This window comes from Triticum dicoccoides, chromosome 6A (genome assembly GCF_002162155.2).
Source record: "Triticum dicoccoides isolate Atlit2015 ecotype Zavitan chromosome 6A, WEW_v2.0, whole genome shotgun sequence".
NCBI classification, from domain to species: domain Eukaryota; kingdom Viridiplantae; phylum Streptophyta; class Magnoliopsida; order Poales; family Poaceae; genus Triticum; species Triticum dicoccoides.
The window spans coordinates 416,109,406-416,126,541 of NC_041390.1; positions in this window are offsets into that span (position 1 = coordinate 416,109,406).

The following is a 17,136-nucleotide window of genomic DNA, read 5'->3' on the forward strand; positions in this document are numbered from 1 at the left end:
GCGCCGATCAGGACTAAATCGTCCAGTTGAGCTTATGTGACGCGAGAAGGAACCCAGTTGCACTCATATACTTGCTTGGCCATGATGAAATCTACAAGGTAGATGATCCCGGTTCAAAAATGCATTGATTAAGGTACATTGGTATGTGCAATGTTAAACCGAGACAGATCTATCTAAACCGGAGTTTTATGAAGTAACAACATCTGGCGGTTCAACAAGGGGACTAATGGTATATACCGGTTTGGCAATTTTTTCTATAAAGTTAAACCGCCTGGTCTAAACATTGAAGCAGATGAGTAAGTTTACAGAAACAGATTTCATAAGACTTCTCTACAGCGATGGATCTGAAGCAAGTTCAGAAAATAAGGAAAATATTCAAGGTTCAAAAAAGAACAGTACTGAATCAATGGGCAGAGATACATATAGATCTATGGTCTTGAGGCATGAAACTGAAGGCGGATGCTAAAAACTACCGCTACACAGAGTAAGGATTCACAGATGCATCTAGGAGTTATCATATGAACACGAAACAGGCGATGAACACTAGAAGAACATGAAACCCTAGAGCAGATCTATGTTGAAAAGAACAGAAGACTTACTGGAGATGAGAAAGACGCGGAAGGTTGCCGCGGTGCTCTGGTGCGCCCAGGTTGATGCAGCGGCCAAGGTTGATGCAGAGGTTGATGGTGGCGGCGGAGCTCCGAAGCTGGGCGACGCGAGGAAGACGAAGCACAAGGACACGGAGGGGAAAAAGAAATGACCCTTCGGTCCTATTTATAAGGCAAGGGACAGGAGTCAGGCGCGAAAATCAAGGGACCGTGGGTTTGGAAATGAAGATGTCGCCTTAATTGTCGCAGACCTATTAAGGTCCTTTATAACAGGTGACGCCACGCTGGTTTACAACGACCAGAGAAGATGACATCACGGCGGTTCAACAAACTACAAGAAGATATTGAAGATGAAGATTTTTGCTAAAGGATTGACATGAACATGTTCAAATCAATCTGGGGCCTAATGTTGGGGATATCACTATTGGGCGTAAACCGGCCTATCTGGGCCGGGTTAACTTCGTCAGTAGTTAAGTATGTTAAAGCCCAAAAAGGCAGATGAGGGCTCAAGGCCCATAATCGGTTCAAGGCATGTAGCCGTAAACCGGCGTTGGTATTTAACTTGTATTGTAAGTTAGGAATAAGTAGAGACCAAACCAGACACATCTATGAGCCGGTATTGGGACTCTGTGAACCTACGGGCGTCACTCGTGTATATAAGGGGATGACCCGGTGGCGGTTCAAGAACAACAGACAACAACTCGAGACAGAGGCAAAGCTTGTTTGCTCCCTGGTCATCGAAACCCCATCAATTCCATCACAACTAGACGTAGGCTTTTACCTTCATCGAAGGGGCCGAACTAGTATAAACTCTCTTGCGTCCCTGTGTCTGCTTTAACCCCTTCAAGCTAACCCGTCATGATGGCTCCACGACTAAGTCCTTTCTCTAGGACATCTGCCGTGACAAAACCACAACAACTTGGGAGGACAGGCTCAGCCCCATAAACCATGAAAAAAGGTGTGTAACCCGTAGATCGGTTTGGGGTGGTATTTATACTCCATAACACAGATGGTAATTCTTCCACCCAACAACCCGGCGTCTGCTTCAAAGGGACCATAAGCCGAGGCTTGATACCCTTCAGGATCTCTTGATTCGCCCTCTCAGCTTGACCATTAGACTGGGGGTGAGCCACGGACGCTACATCAAGCCGGATGTGCTCTCGTTGGCAAAACTCCTCCATCTCACCTTTGGAAAGGTTCATACCATTATCTGTGATGATGCTGTGTGGAAAGCCAAAACAGAAAATAATCTTTTTGAGAAATTGAACCGCCGTGGCTGCATCACGTTTACTGATGGGCTCCGCTTCAACCCATTTGGTGAACTTGTCAACCGCCACCAACAGGTGGGTCTTCTTGTCCTTGGAGCGCTTAAAGGGTCCAACCATATCAAGCCCCCAAGTAGAAAATGGCCAAGTGATGGGAATCATGCGTAACTGTTGAGCCGGAACATGAGCTCAACGTGAAAATTTCGGACAAGCGTCAACCACTTTACCAAGTCTTCCGCATCAGAATGAGCTATCAACCAGTAGAACCCATGTCGGAAAGCTTTAGCCACCAAGGATTTTGAACCGGCATGGTGACCGCAATCCCCTTCATGGATTTCACGTAGAATCTCTTGTCCTTCTTCAGGAGAAACACAATGTTGGAATACACCTGAAACGCTAGAACGGTGTAACTCGCCATTGTGAACAACCATAGACTTGGACTGCCGGACTATCTGTCTGGCGAAAAGCTCGTCATCTGGTAATTCGCCCCGGTTCAGATACGCCAAATATGGAACCGTCCAATCCAGAGTGGCATGCAAAGTGGCTACCAACTGGGCCTCCGGATCAGGAACAGCTAAATCCTCCTCTGTAGGCAACTTTACAAACGGGTTATGCAAGATATCTAGAAAGGTATTGGGTGGTACCGGTTTACGCTGAGATCCCAGCCGGCTTAGAGCATCTGCCGCTTCATTCTTGCACCGGTCGATGTGTTCCACCTGATAACCCTTAAAGTGACCTGCTACAATATCCACCTCGCGCATATAAGCCGCCATGAGTGGGTCCTTAGAATCCCAAGTACCAGAAACTTGCTGAGCCACCAGATCAGAATCTCCAAAGCATCGAACCCGGCTTAAGTTCATTTCCTTAGACACACGAAGGCCGTGGAGTAAGGCCTCGTACTCTGTGCATTGTTAGTACAAGGAAACATTAAGCGGAGAACATAACAAATCTTATCACCTCGAGGGGAAGTGAGGACAACCCCAGCCCCCGAGCCTTCCAACTACCTGGACCCATCAAAGTGAATGGTCTAGTATGTATTATCCGGTTTGTCCTCTGGTACCTGTAACTCGGTCCAATCATTGATGAAGTCAACATGCGCCTGAGATTTGATGGTTGTTTGGGGCGTATGCTTCAAACCATGGGGACCAAGCTCAACTTCCCACTTCGCAACCCGGCCAGTTGCTTCTCTATTCTGGACTATATCGCCCAAAGGAGCAGAACTAACCACTGTGATAGGATGGCCTTGAAAGTATTGCTTGAGCTTCCTACTTGCCATAAAAACTCCATACACTAGCTTCTACCAATGCGGCTATCTTTGCTTTGATTCGATCAGTACCTCACTTATATAATAAACTAGTCGTTGAACCGGATATTCTTTTCCAGCCTCCTTACGCTCAACCACAATCGCCACACTGACCACTCGGGCATTGGCATCCACGTACAATAATAGAGGCTCATTATCAACCGGAGTAGCAAGGACTGGCGGTTCAGCCAGCTGCCGCTTCAAATCCTCAAATGCCGCATTGGCGGCGTTACTCCAGACGAATTTATCTGTCTTCGTCAACATCTGATACAGGGGAATCGCCTTTTCTCCCAAACGGCTGATAAACCAGCTGAGGGCTGCAATCCGGCCCGCCAGACGCTGAACATCATTGATACACGCCGGTTTAGCCAAGGATGTGATCGCTTTGATTTTTTCCGGTTTGGCCTCAATACCTCTGTTGGACACAAGAAAGCCCAAGAGCTTGCCTGCCGGAACACCAAAAATGCATTTGTCTGGGTTAAGCATCATTTTTGTAAACTCGAAGATTGTCGAACATCTCCTTGAGATCATCTATCAAGGTTTCCTTCTTCCTGGACTTCACCACAATATCATCCACATAGGCATGAACATTACGCCTGATCTGCTTGTGAAGACAATTTTGCACACAACGCTGGTAGGTTGCTTGGGCACTCTTGAGCTCAAAGGGCATAGAAACATAGCAGAAGGCTCCAAAGGGAGTGATGAAGGTTGTCTTCTCCTGGCCCTTAACTGCCATTTTAATCTGATGATAACCTGAATAAGCATCCAGGAAACTCAGGCGCTCACAACCCGCCGTCGCATCAATGATCTGATCAATACGCGGGAGAGCTAAAGGATCTGCCGGGCAGGCCTTGTTTAAATCAGTGTAGTCCACACACATACGCCAAGTGCCGTTTTTCTTAAGGACAAGCACCAGATTAGCCAACCACTCGGGATGAAACACTTCGACGATAAACCCAGCTGCCAGTAGCTGGGCTACCTCTTCACTAATGGCCTTGCGTCTTCCTTCGTTAAAACGGCGAAGGAACGGCTTGACCGGTTTAAACTTAGGATCAATATTGAGAGTGTGCTGAGCGAGTTCCCTCGGTACACCTGGCATGTCAGAAGGCTTCCATGCAAAGATGTCCCGGTTCTCATGGATGAACTCAATGAGCGCGCTTTCCTATTTCGGATCCAGATTGGCACTGATACTAAACTGCTTGGATGAATCACCAGGGACGAAGTCAACGAGTTTAGTCTCATTAGCCGGTTTGAACGTCAGGGCCGAGTCATGCTCAGTTGTGGGCTTCTTCAGAGGGGTCATGTCCGCCGGATCAACATTGTCCTTATAGAACTTCAGCTCCTTTGTAGCACAAACCGATTCAGCATAGGCCGCTTCACCTTCCTCGCAATCCAAAGCAATCTGTCGACTTCCATGTACTGTGATCGTCCCATTATAACCCGACATTTTGAGCTGTAAATAGACATAACAGGGTCTCGCCATGAATTTCGCGTAAGCCGGCCGTCCAAATAGCACGTGATATGGGCTCCGGATTTTCACCACCTCAAAGGTCAATGTTTCAGACCTGGAATCATGCTCATCTCCAAACACGACTTCCAAAGTGATCTTTCCAACAGGGTATGCCGATTTACCTGGTACTACACCATGAAAAACAGTGTTTGACGGTTTAAGATTCTTATCTGTCAACCCCATGCGACGGAAAGTCTCATAATACAGGATGTTGATACTGCTCCCTCCATCCATCAGAACTTTGGTAAACTTATAGCCCCCCACCTGAGGTGCCACCACCAAGGCTAGTTGACCCGGATTGTCAACCCGGGGCGGGTGATCCTCTCTGCTCCACACAATGGGCTGCTTCGACCATCGTAGATAACGTGGCACGGCCGGTTCAACAGTATTAACTGCCCTCTTGTGAAGCTTCTGATCCCGCTTGCACAGGCTAGTAGTGAACACATGATACTGTCCATTGTTCAACTGCTTGGGTGACTTTGGTAACCTGACTGTTGCTGATTCCCTTGGTTATTCTGCTGGTTATTACCATAGTTGTTCTGATGGCCCTGGTTATTCTGAAATCCAGAGCTTGAACCGCCGCCCCCATGGAAACCTGGACCTGAACCGCCCGGCGGACCCTGATCGTACCGGTATAGATCAGAGTTTTTGAACTCCCTCATTATGTGACAATCCTTCCAAAGATGTGTGGAAGGGGCCTCCTTGGTCCCATGCTTCAGGCAGGGCTGGTTTAACAAACGCTCCAGATTCATCCCTCCACCGCGCTGGGGCGGTTTACCTTTGCGACGCTGCATATTTGTGTTAGCCACAAAGTCTGAACTATCCGCTTTACGCTTACCATTGTTCCCATGGCCTCCTTGGTTGTGGTGCTGCCCTTTTGCACCGTCGTTCTTCTTTCCCTTCTCCGGTTTATCCTCCTCTAAATTCGGATCCTTGGTATTATCTGAATCGGCATATTTAACCAAAGCGGCCATGAGTGTTGACATGTCGTTGCAGTGACGTTTGAGCCTTCCCAACTTCTGTTTTAACGGTTTGAAACGGCAATTGCCCTCTAACGTTAACACTGCGGTGTATGCATTGATACAATCTGATGAATGCAAAATCGCCGAGACCCGTTTGACCCAATGGGTCGTGGACTCTCCTTCCTCTTGGACACAAGCGGCAAGATCTACAATTGACATTGGCTGCTTACACGTATCCTTGAAGTTCTAGATAAATCGATGCTTCAGTTCGGCCCATGATCCAATAGAGTTGGTCGGCAAGCTCTTCAACCAAGTGCGAGCGGTTCCTTCCAACATCATGGTGAAATATTTAGCACACACCGCCTCATCCACATCTAACATCACCATTGCCATCTCATAGCTCTCCACCCACGCCTCTGGCTGCAAATCGGCGGTGTAATTTGGTACCTTACAAGGTCCCTTGAAATCCTTGGGTAGTCGCACATTACGCAACGCGGGAGTTAAACACGGTATCCCTAAGGAACTGACCATCGCCCCTGGCTCCACGGAGGCAGTAGGGTGAACCGGAGTATGCTGTCGTGCTTCATGTCGAGCTGTCAACTCGGCCTCTCAACGTGCGCGGCCATGGTCCACAACATCTTGCGCATTAGCACCTCCCCTGGCCGGGTTGTTCCCTCATGGAAAATTTCGGCGGCGTGCACTACTAGACACGGCCGGTTCGTCTTCCACGTGTCTGCTATAACTCCAGCTTGGACGGGGAGTGGAATGAATCCTCTCATGGCTGTGTGAATATGCTTGATGTTGATTTAGTGCTGTCTGAAGGAGATCCCTGGCCCGACGCGCTTCCATTACAACTGGTGACTCATCGTCGGTTGGGAGGGCCGCCAGATGCGAAGCGGCGGCCACAATGTTGTCCAATGGGTTGGAATAATGCCCGAGTGGCGTTGATGGTACAACGTTGTTCTGGCGAGGCAGGTCCGTCGTGCGCGGCTGAACCGGCGCTCCTGCTCCCGGCGCCCCCGCCCGGTTTAGCATGGGTTGGTTACCAGCTCCTGCACCTGGCGTGTTGAAAAGATTCTGCGGCTCATAAACCGACGAGAGACGTGATCGGTACCTTCTTCTCATGACTTCCTCCGAAGCATTTTGATCCAGTCTAATCCGGTAAGCATGTGCTTCCAACTCGGCCCGCTCCGTAGCCATCTTGGCGTTCTCTGCTGCCAGGTCCGCTTTAGCCTGGGCTATCTGATCTTTCACTTTTAGAATCTCCACATCGTGTTGATCCCTGGCTGCCGCGTCTACCTCCGCGGACATCAATGCCGCCAGAGCGTCGAACAAATCAGATAAGACTTGGGTTGGAGGCAGCGCGAGCTTCCTGCCCCTGTCGGTGTGGTCGTCGTTAAACCGGAGAGCATTGCTGCGGCGGTAGATGAATGAGGCGCCGATCGTGTGCTGGTCATGAAGATGGCGGCCCGGTTTGGCAGACCGAGCGAATCCGGAATACTGTTGCCCTCGGATCCTCCCTCAATCCGGCCGTCCTGCAACTGGTAAGGCGATTCGGTTTGTCCAGAAGACTCGTCATCAGAGCAGACTACGGTTTCTCCATCGAAGACCGGTCCGTCCACGTACCCCGATCCATGGACGACACCTACGAAAACATGCCTTGCCTCGGGCTGAACCGACGAAGAACTTGCACGCCGAGCCATTTTGATGATGTCGGTGCAGATGTCCGGCTCGAGGGCCGGTTCGCCGATCTTGCCGATGAAGACGTGAATCCCACCAAAGGGGACCCGGTACCCGTATTCAATTGAATTGGCCTCGGGACCCCATCCTGCGTTGTCGATGTAGAGCTTTCCGCGGCGACTCTTCGTCATCCGGCCCACAGCGTATCCCTTGAGTCCATCGAAGCTGCCCTTCAAGAACTCAAAACCATCTTGCGATAGCCCCACGGTGGGCGCCAACTGTCGTGGGTTTGTCACGGCAGATGTCCTCGTGAAAGGACTTAGTCGTGGAGCCATCGCAACGGGTTAGCTTAAAGGGGTTAAACCGGACAAGGGGACACGGGATTTTATACTAGTTCGGCCCCTTCGATGAAGGTAACAGCCTACGTCTAGTTGTGATTGGTATTGCTAGGGGTTCGAAGGCCAGGGAGCGAATCCGCTTTGTCTGGCTCTCGAGTTGTTGTCTATCCTTGAACTGCCGCCGGGTCATCCCTTTATATACTCAGGAGGACCCCGGCCGGTCTACAGAGTCCCGAGGCTGGCTTATACAAGTGTCTGCCTCGGTCTCCTCTTTCCTATCTTACAATCCAAGTTTATACAATCATAGTGGTTTACTACCATGGGCCCTAAATCGCCTGCGGGCTCTGGGCCTCTAAGCCTCATCCATAAAGCGCCATCTTCTGGGTTACCTTGAGCTTCAGTATAGGTGAAGGTGAACCGGCCCCTCCTGGGCGGTTTACCCTTAGTGGTTATATCCTCAACAAACACCCAAAGGGTTTACTAGAGTCAATAATCTAGTTCACATCGCTATGTGATTAACACCCAAAGAGTACTAAGGTGTGATCATGTTTTGCTTGTGAGAGAAGTTTAGTCTACGGGTCTGGCACATTCAGATCTGTATGTATTTGCAAATTTCTATGTCAACAATGCTCTCCACGGAGCTAGTCTAGCTAATTGCTCCCACTTTAAAAATGTATCCAGATTGAGACTTAGAGGCATCTAGATCAGTGTCAAAATTTACATCGACATAACCCTTTACGACGAACCTTTTGTCACCTCCATAATCGAGAAACATATCCTTATTCCACTAAGGATAATTTTGACCGCTGTCCAGTGATCTACTCCTAGATCACTATTGTACTCCCTTGCTAAACTCAGTGTAGGGTATACAATAGAGCTGGTACACAACATGACATACTTTATAGAAACTATGGCTGATGCATAGGGAATGACTTTCATTCTCTTTCTATCTTCTGCCGTGTTCGGGCTTTGAGTCTTACTCAATTTCACACCTTGTAACACAGGTAAGAACTCTTTCTTTGACTGTTCCATTTTGAACTACTTCAAAATCTTGTCAAGGTATGTACTCATTGAAAAAACTTATCAAGCGTCTTGATCTATCTCTATAGATCTTGATGCTCAATATGTAAGTAGCTTCATCGAGGTCTTTATTTGAAAAAAATACTCCTTTCAACTACTCCTTTATGCTTTCCAGAAAATTCTACATTATTTCTGATCAACAATATGTCATTCACATATATTTATCAGAAATGTTGTAGTGCTCCCACTCATTTTGTTGTAAATACAGGCTTCACCACAAATCTGTATAAAACTATATGCTTTGATCAACTCATCAAAGCGTATATTCCAACTCTGAGATGCTTGCACCAGTCCATAGATGGATCGCTGGAGCTTGCACATTTTGTTAGTACCTTTAGGATCGACAAAACGTTCTGGTTGCATCATATACAACTCTTCTTTAAGAAATCCATTAAGGAATGTAGTTTTTACATCCATTTGCCAGATTTCATAAAATGTGGCAATTTGCTAACATGATTCGGACAGACTTAAGCATCGCTACGAGTGATAAAATCTCATCGTATTCAACACCTTGAACTTTGTCAAAACATTTTTCGACAAGTCTAGCTTTGTAGATAGTAACACTACTATCAACGTCCGTCTTCCTCTTGAAGATCCATTTATTTTCTATGGCTTGCCGATCATCGGGCAAGTCAACCAAAGACCACACTTTGTTCTCATACATGGATCCCATCTCAGATTTCATGGCCTCAAGCCATTTCGCGGAATCTGGGCTCATCATCGCTTCCTCATAGTTCGTAGGTTCGTCATGGTCAAGTTACATGACCTCCAGAACAGGATTACCGTACCACTCTGGTGTAGATCTCACTCTGGTTTACCTACGAGGTTCGGTAGTAACTTGATCTGAAGTTACATGATCATCATCATTAGCTTCCTCACTAATTGGTGCAGGAGTCACAGGAAAAAAAATTTTGTGATGAACTACTTTCCAATATGGGAGCAGGTACAGTTACCTCATCAAGTTCTACTTTCCTCCCACTCACTTATTTCGAGAGAAATTCCTTCTCTAGAAAGGATCCATTCTCAGCAACGAATGTCTTGCCTTCGAATTTGTGATAGAAGATGTACCCGACTGTCTCCATTGGGTATCCTATGAAGACACATTTCTCTGATTTGGGCTTGAGCTTATTAGGTTGAAACATTTTTCATATAAGCATTGCAACCCCAAACTTTAAGAAACGACATCTTAGGTTTCATGCTAAACCATAGTTCATACGGTGTCGTCTCAACGGATTTAGATGGTGCCCCTTTTTAACATGAATGCAGATGTCCCTAATGTATAACCCCAAAACGATAGTGATAGATCGGTAAGAGACATCATAGACCGCACCATATCTAATAAAGTATGGTTACGATGTTCGGACACACCATTACGCAGTGGTGTTCCAGGTGGCGTGAGTTGCGAAACTATTCCGCATTGTTTCAAATGAAGACCAAACTCGTAACTCAAATATTCTCCTCCATGATCAGATCGTAGAAACTTTATTTTCTTGTTATGATGATTTTCCACTTCACTCTGAAATTGTTTGAACTTTTCAAATGTTTCAGACTTACGTTTCATTAAGTAGATATACCCATATCTGCTCAAATCATCTGTAAAAGTGAGAAAATAACAATACCCGCCGCGAGCCTCAAGACTCATCGGATTGCATACATCAGTATGTATTATTTCCAATAAGTCAGTTGCTCACTCCATTGTTCCGGAGAACGGAGTCTTAGTCATCTTGACCATGAGGCATGGTTCGCAAGCATCAAGTGATTCATAATCAAGTGATTCCAAAAGCCCATCAGCATGGAGTTTCTTCATGCGCTTTACACCAATATGACCTAAACGACAGTGCCACAAATAAGTTGCACTATCATTATTAACTTTGCATCTTTGGGCTTCAATATTGTGTATCACTATGATCGAGATCCAACAAACCATTTTCATTGGGTGTATGACCATAGGATGATTTATTCATGTAAACAGAACAACAATTATTCTCTAACTTAAATGAATAACCGTATTGCAATAAACATGATAAAATCATATTCATGCTCAATGCAAACACCAAATAACACTTATTTAGGTTCAACACTAATCCCGAAAGTATAGGGAGTGTGCGATGATGATCATATCAATCTTGGAACCACTTCCAACACACATCGTCACTTCACCCTCAACTAGTCTCTATTTATTCTACAACTCCCGTTTCAAGTTACTACTCTTAGCAACTGAACTAGTATCAAATACCGAGGGATTGATATAAACACTAGTAAAGTACACATCAATAACATGTATATCCAATATACCTTTGTTTACTTTGCCATCCTTCTTATCCGCCAAGTATCTAGGGCAGTTCCACTTCCAGTGACCATTTCCTTTGAAGTAGAAGCACTTAGTCTCAGGCTTAGGTCTAGACTTGGGCTTCTTCTCATGAGCAGCAACTTCCATGTCGTTCTTCTTGAAGTTCCACTTCTTCCCTTTGCCCTTTTCTGGAAACTAGTGGTCTTGTCAACCATCAACACTTGATGCTTTTCTTGATTTCTACCTTCATCGATTTCAGCATCACGAAGAGCTTGGGTATCATTTTCGTTATCCCTTGCATATTATAGTTCATCACGAAGTTCTAGTAACTTGGTGATAGTGACTAGAGAATTTTGTCAATTACTATCTTATCTGGAAGATTAATTCCCACTTGATTCAAGCAATTGTTGTACCCAGACAATCTAAGTACATGCTCACTGGTTGAGCTATTCTCCTCCATCTTGTAGGCAAAGTACTGTCAGAGGTCTCATACCTCTCGTCACGGGCATGAGTATGAAATACCAGTTTCAACTCTTGGAACATCTGATATGCTCCGTGGCGTTCAAAACATTTTTGAAGTCCCGATTTTAAGCCATAAAGCATGGTGCAGTAAACTATCAAGTAGTCATCATACCGAGCTTTTGTCAAAAACGTTCATAACGTGTGCATCTGCTCCTGCAATAGGTCCGTCACCTAGCGGTGCATCAAGAACATAATTCTTCTGTGCAGCAATGAGGATAATCCTCAGATCACGGATCCAATCCGCATCATTGCTACTAACATCTTTCAACTAATTTTCTCTAGGAACATATCAAAAATAAAACAGGGGAGCTAAACGCGAGCTATTGATCTACAACATAGATATGCTAATACTATTAGGACTAAGTTCATGATAAATTAAAGTTCAGTTTAATCATATTACTTAAGAACTCCCACTTAGATAGACATCCCTCTAATCATCTAAGTGATCACGTGATCCAAATCAACTAAACCATGTCCGATCATCATGTGAGATGGAGTAGTTTTCAATGGTGAACATCACTATGTTGGTCATATCTACTATATGATTCACGCTCGACCTTTCGGTCTCAGTGTTCCGAGGCCATATCTGCATATGCTAGGCTCGTCAAGTTTAACCTGAGTATTCCGCGTGTGCAACTGTTTTGCACCCATTGTATTTCAACGTAGAGCTTATCACACCCGATCATCACGTGGTGTCTCAGCACGAAGAACTTTCGCAACGGTGCATACTCAAGGAGAACACTTATACCTTGAAATTCAGTGAGAGATCATCTTATAATGCTACTGTCGATCTAAGCAAAATAAGATGCATAAAAGATAAACATCACATGCAATCAATATAAGTGATATGATATGGCCATCATCATCTTGTGCTTGTGATCTCCATCTCCGAAGCACCGTCATGATCACCATCATCACCGGCGCGACACCTTGATCTCCATCGTAGCATCGTTGTCATCTCGCCAACTATTGCTTCTACGACTATCGCTACCACTTAGTGATAAAGTAAAGCAATTACAGGGCGATTGCATTGTATACAACAAAGCGACAACCATATGGCTCCTGCCAGTTGCAGATAACTCGGTTACAAAACATGATCATCTCATACAATAAAATTTAGCATCATGCCTTGACCATATCACATCACAACTTGCCCTGCAAAAACAAGTTAGACGTCCTCTACTTTGTTGTTGCAAGTTTTACGTGGCTGCTACGGGCTGAGCAAGAACCGTTCTTACCTACGCATCAAAACCATAACGATAGTTTTTCAAGTTAGTGTTGTTTTAACCTTCTCAAGGACCGGGCGTAGCCACACTCGGTTCAACTAAAGTTGGAGAAACTAACACCCGCCAGCCACCTGTGTGCGAAGCACGTCGGTAGAACTAGTCTCGCGTAAGCGTATGCGTAATGCCGGTCTGGGCCACTTCATCCAACAATACCGCCGAACCAAAGTATGACATGCTAGTGAGCAGTATGACTTGTATCGCCAACAACTCACTTGTGATCTACTCGTGCATATAACATCTACACATAAAACCAGGCTCGGATGCCACTGTTGGGAAACATAGTAATTTAAAAAAAATCCAACGCACAAACAGGATCATGGTGATGCATAGAAATGAGAGGGGAGAGTGGTGTCTATGTACCCTCGTAGACCGAAAGCGGAAGCGTTAGCACAACGCGGTTGATGTGATCGTACGTCTTCACGATCCGACCGATCCAAGTACCGAACGTACGGCACCTCCGAGTTCAGCACACGTTCAGCTTGATGACATCTCGCGAACTCCGATCCAGCAGAGCTTCACGGGAGAGTTTCGTCAGCACGCCAGCGTGATCATGGTGATGATGTTGCTACCGACGCAGGGCTTCGCCTAAGCACCGCTATGATATGACCGAGGTGGAATATGGTGGAGGGGGCACCGCACACGGCTGGAATAGATCAATAGATCAACTTGTGTCTCTATGGGGTGCCCCTGGCCATGTATATAAAGGAGTGCTGACGACCCCGAAGGGATATTATTGTAAACTAAGGGATATTAAGGCCTCCTTTTAATAGAGAACCGGAACAAAGCATTAGCACATAGTGAATACATGAACTCTTCAAACTAAGGTCATCACCGGGAGTGGTCCCGATTATTGTCACTTCGGGGTTGCCACATCATAACACACAGTAGGTCCGACTACGGAACCAAAATAAAGACAACCCCAAATGCATAGATCCCCGATCGCACCAACTGGTCTCCACTACTGATCGAAAGGAAACGAAACAACCCAACGAACACGATCTTCATCGAGCTCCCACTTGAGCTCAACTGCGTCATCTGCACTGGTATCATCGGCACCTGCAAGCTAGTTTTGGAAGTAATCTGTGAGTCACGGGGACTCAGCAATCTCACACCCTCACGATCAAGACCATTTAAGCTTATGGGTAGGAAAAGGTAGTGAGGTGGAGTTGCAACAAGCACTAGCATATATGGTGGCTAACTTACGCAAATGAGAGCGAGAAGAGAAGCAAAGCACGGTCGATAAACTATCATGATCAAGAAGTGATCCTGAAACTACTTACGTCAAACATAACACAAGAACCGTGTTCACTTCCCGCACTCCGCCGGAAAGAGACCATCACGGCTACACACGCGGTTGATGCATTTTAATTAAGTTAAGTGTCAAGTTTTCTACAACTGGACATTAACAAATTCCCACCTGCCCATAACCACGGGCACGGCTTTCAAAAGTTTAAAACCCTACAGGGGTGTCCCAACTTAGCCCATCACAAGCTTCTCCCAGGAAGACCCGATCAGACTCGGAATCCCGGTTACAAGACATTTCGACAATGGTAAAACAAGACCAGCAAAGCCGCTCGATGTGCCGACAATCCCAATAGGAGCTACATATATCTCGTTCTCAGGGCAACACCGGATGAGACATCCTATGAGTAAAACAAAACCTCAAGTTGCCCCGAGGTGGCCCCGCAGTCTACTCGGTTCGGACCAACACTTAGAGAAGCACTGGCCCGGGGGGTTAAAATAAAGATGACCCTTGAGTCTGCAGAACCCAAGGGAAGGTGATAGGTTGTTAGTGCAAATGTAAAACCAAGGTTGGGCCTTGCTAGAGGAGTTTTATTCAAAGCGAACTGTCAAGGGGTTCCATTATAACCCAACCGCGTAAGGAACGCAAAATAAAGGAACATAACACCGGTATGACGGAAACTAGGGCAGCAAGAGTGGAACAAAACATCAGGCATAAGGCCGAGCCTTCCACCCTTTACCAAGTGTATAGATGCATTAATATAAATAAGAGATATTGTGATATCCCAACAAATATCCATGTTCCAACATGGAACAAACTCCATCTTCACCTGCAACTAGCAACGCTATAAGAGGGGCTGAGCAAAGCGGTAACATAGCCAAACAACGGTTTGCTAGGACAAGGTGGGTTAGAGGCTTGACATGGCAATATGGTAGGCATGATATAGCAAGTGGTAGGTATCACAGCATAGCAAAAGAGCGAGCAACTAGCAAGCAAAGATAGAAGTGATTTCGAGGGTATGGTCATCTTGCCTGCAAAGTTCTCCGAGTTGACGTAAGCTTGATCCTCGTAAGCATACTCAACGGGTTCCTCGATCATGAACTCGTCTCCCGGCTCTACCGAAAGCAAGAACACAAGCAAAGGAAACGACAATCAACCACGGTGCGATGCGCAAGCAACATGATGCAAAACATGGCATGATATGCGGGATGTGATATGCAATGCATATGCGTGCTTCGGAAGGGAAAGATTGAACCAGGCCTCAACTTGGCAAACCAAGTGCTCCTCTAGAAAGATGAGTTGATTTCGGTCGAAATTGATATAAAGATCACCAGAATCGGATGCACGGTTTGCAAATGGCAAGCAAAACAATAATGGCACGATTATGTGATTAACAGCACGATGCCATCTAGAATGCAACAAGAAACTAAGCTACTGCACTCCAACATAGAAACAAAGCACACGGCAGTGATCTGCTCAAGATGCTTGACAAAAGATGAACACTGAGCTATGGCTAAATCACACAATAGCAGGTTCAAACAAGCATGGAAAAAGTGCAAAAGATATCAGCTTCACGGACTTAGTGAAAATAACAACATGCCAGGAATTAACATCAGGAAGACATGTTTAGAGCAAGATAACAACATGCTGCAGGAACAGGACATAGAAAAGCAAGGCATGGCACGAATATAATCAAAGCATATAACAAAATTCCCTTACTGACCATAAGCCAAAAAGGATCAGAAAATATGATTGCACCCATGTAAACATAGCAAGTTTCGTTAACAGATTCAGACTTAGCAGAAAACTGGACATGGCAAAAACAGAGTTATGAAGGCATGCTTGCGAGCTCGATGCGCTCAACACAAAGCATTGCATGACAAGCTAAGCATACTACCAGCAAGAAGACATGTTCATGAAGCTAAACATGGCAAGATCAAGATCATAGCATGCATGGATCAACTACAACAACCTTGGCAAAATTGATTAACACGTAAACAATCTGCCAGGAACATTTTATAGCAAAAGTAGAGCAAGATTGAGTCATGCTAGGGTACTCCATAAATGCAAACAAGGACATGGATGGATAGAGCATAACCATATGTCAAAATCATCCTTACTGAACGTACTCAAAAGAAGCATGGATCTCACTGTAGCAACATGAATACATGGCATAAAGATAACAGCAGACAAAGACTTAGTGAAATTCTAAGTCTCTGAAATCAGCAACATCACGAGAGCTACTTTAGATGCTTGTTCTAGTCACCACATTGATCACAAAAATACATGGCATACACCCCTGTAAAGATGGAATGGCATATAACAAAACACATGTAGAGCTCATGCCCATATGCAGCACATATTAATCATGGAAAAAATGACAAATGCTCATAAACTGATAAGAATCAGGAACTAACATTTTATAGCACTCTTGCAACAACAATTTGGGCATCAAGATGGACTTAAACAAGCATGGCAAATGAAACAAAATGAAGAGGACATCCTAACGAACATTTTGATATATGGCACGCTCAAAACGGAGCTACGGATGATGAGTTATGACATGATGAACAGGGCTAGAAAATAATGCAAAAAATTACTTAGAGAGAAAAAGAGAGAGTTCAACCCTAGTGGATCGGGATCTGGGCACGGTTCCCGAGGATCGCCGAAACAGTGCGGGAGCTCGCCGGCGTGGGAGGAGGTGGACGTGGGCGAGACGGGGAGGCCGGGATCCGGCCGGATCCGGTCGGGGACGACGCGGGGACGCGGACTCCGGCAAGAGGCGAGGTCCGGCGCGGCTGGAGGCGGCGAGGCGGTGGGGATCGGGCGGCAGCCAGCGAGGTCGCAGTGGCGGTGGCCGGAGCCAAGGCGGTGATGCAGGGGCACTCCGGCGAGGCACGGGGCGGCGGCCTCAGCGCGGGAGGCGCGCGGGGACCGGGCGGCGGCGAACGGCGAGCTCGGTGGCAGGGAAGCTCAGGCGGCGGAGCAGCGGGATTCCGGTGGGGTTCCAGCCGCTGAAGGTGGGCGCGGCGGCGCAGACGGCGAACGC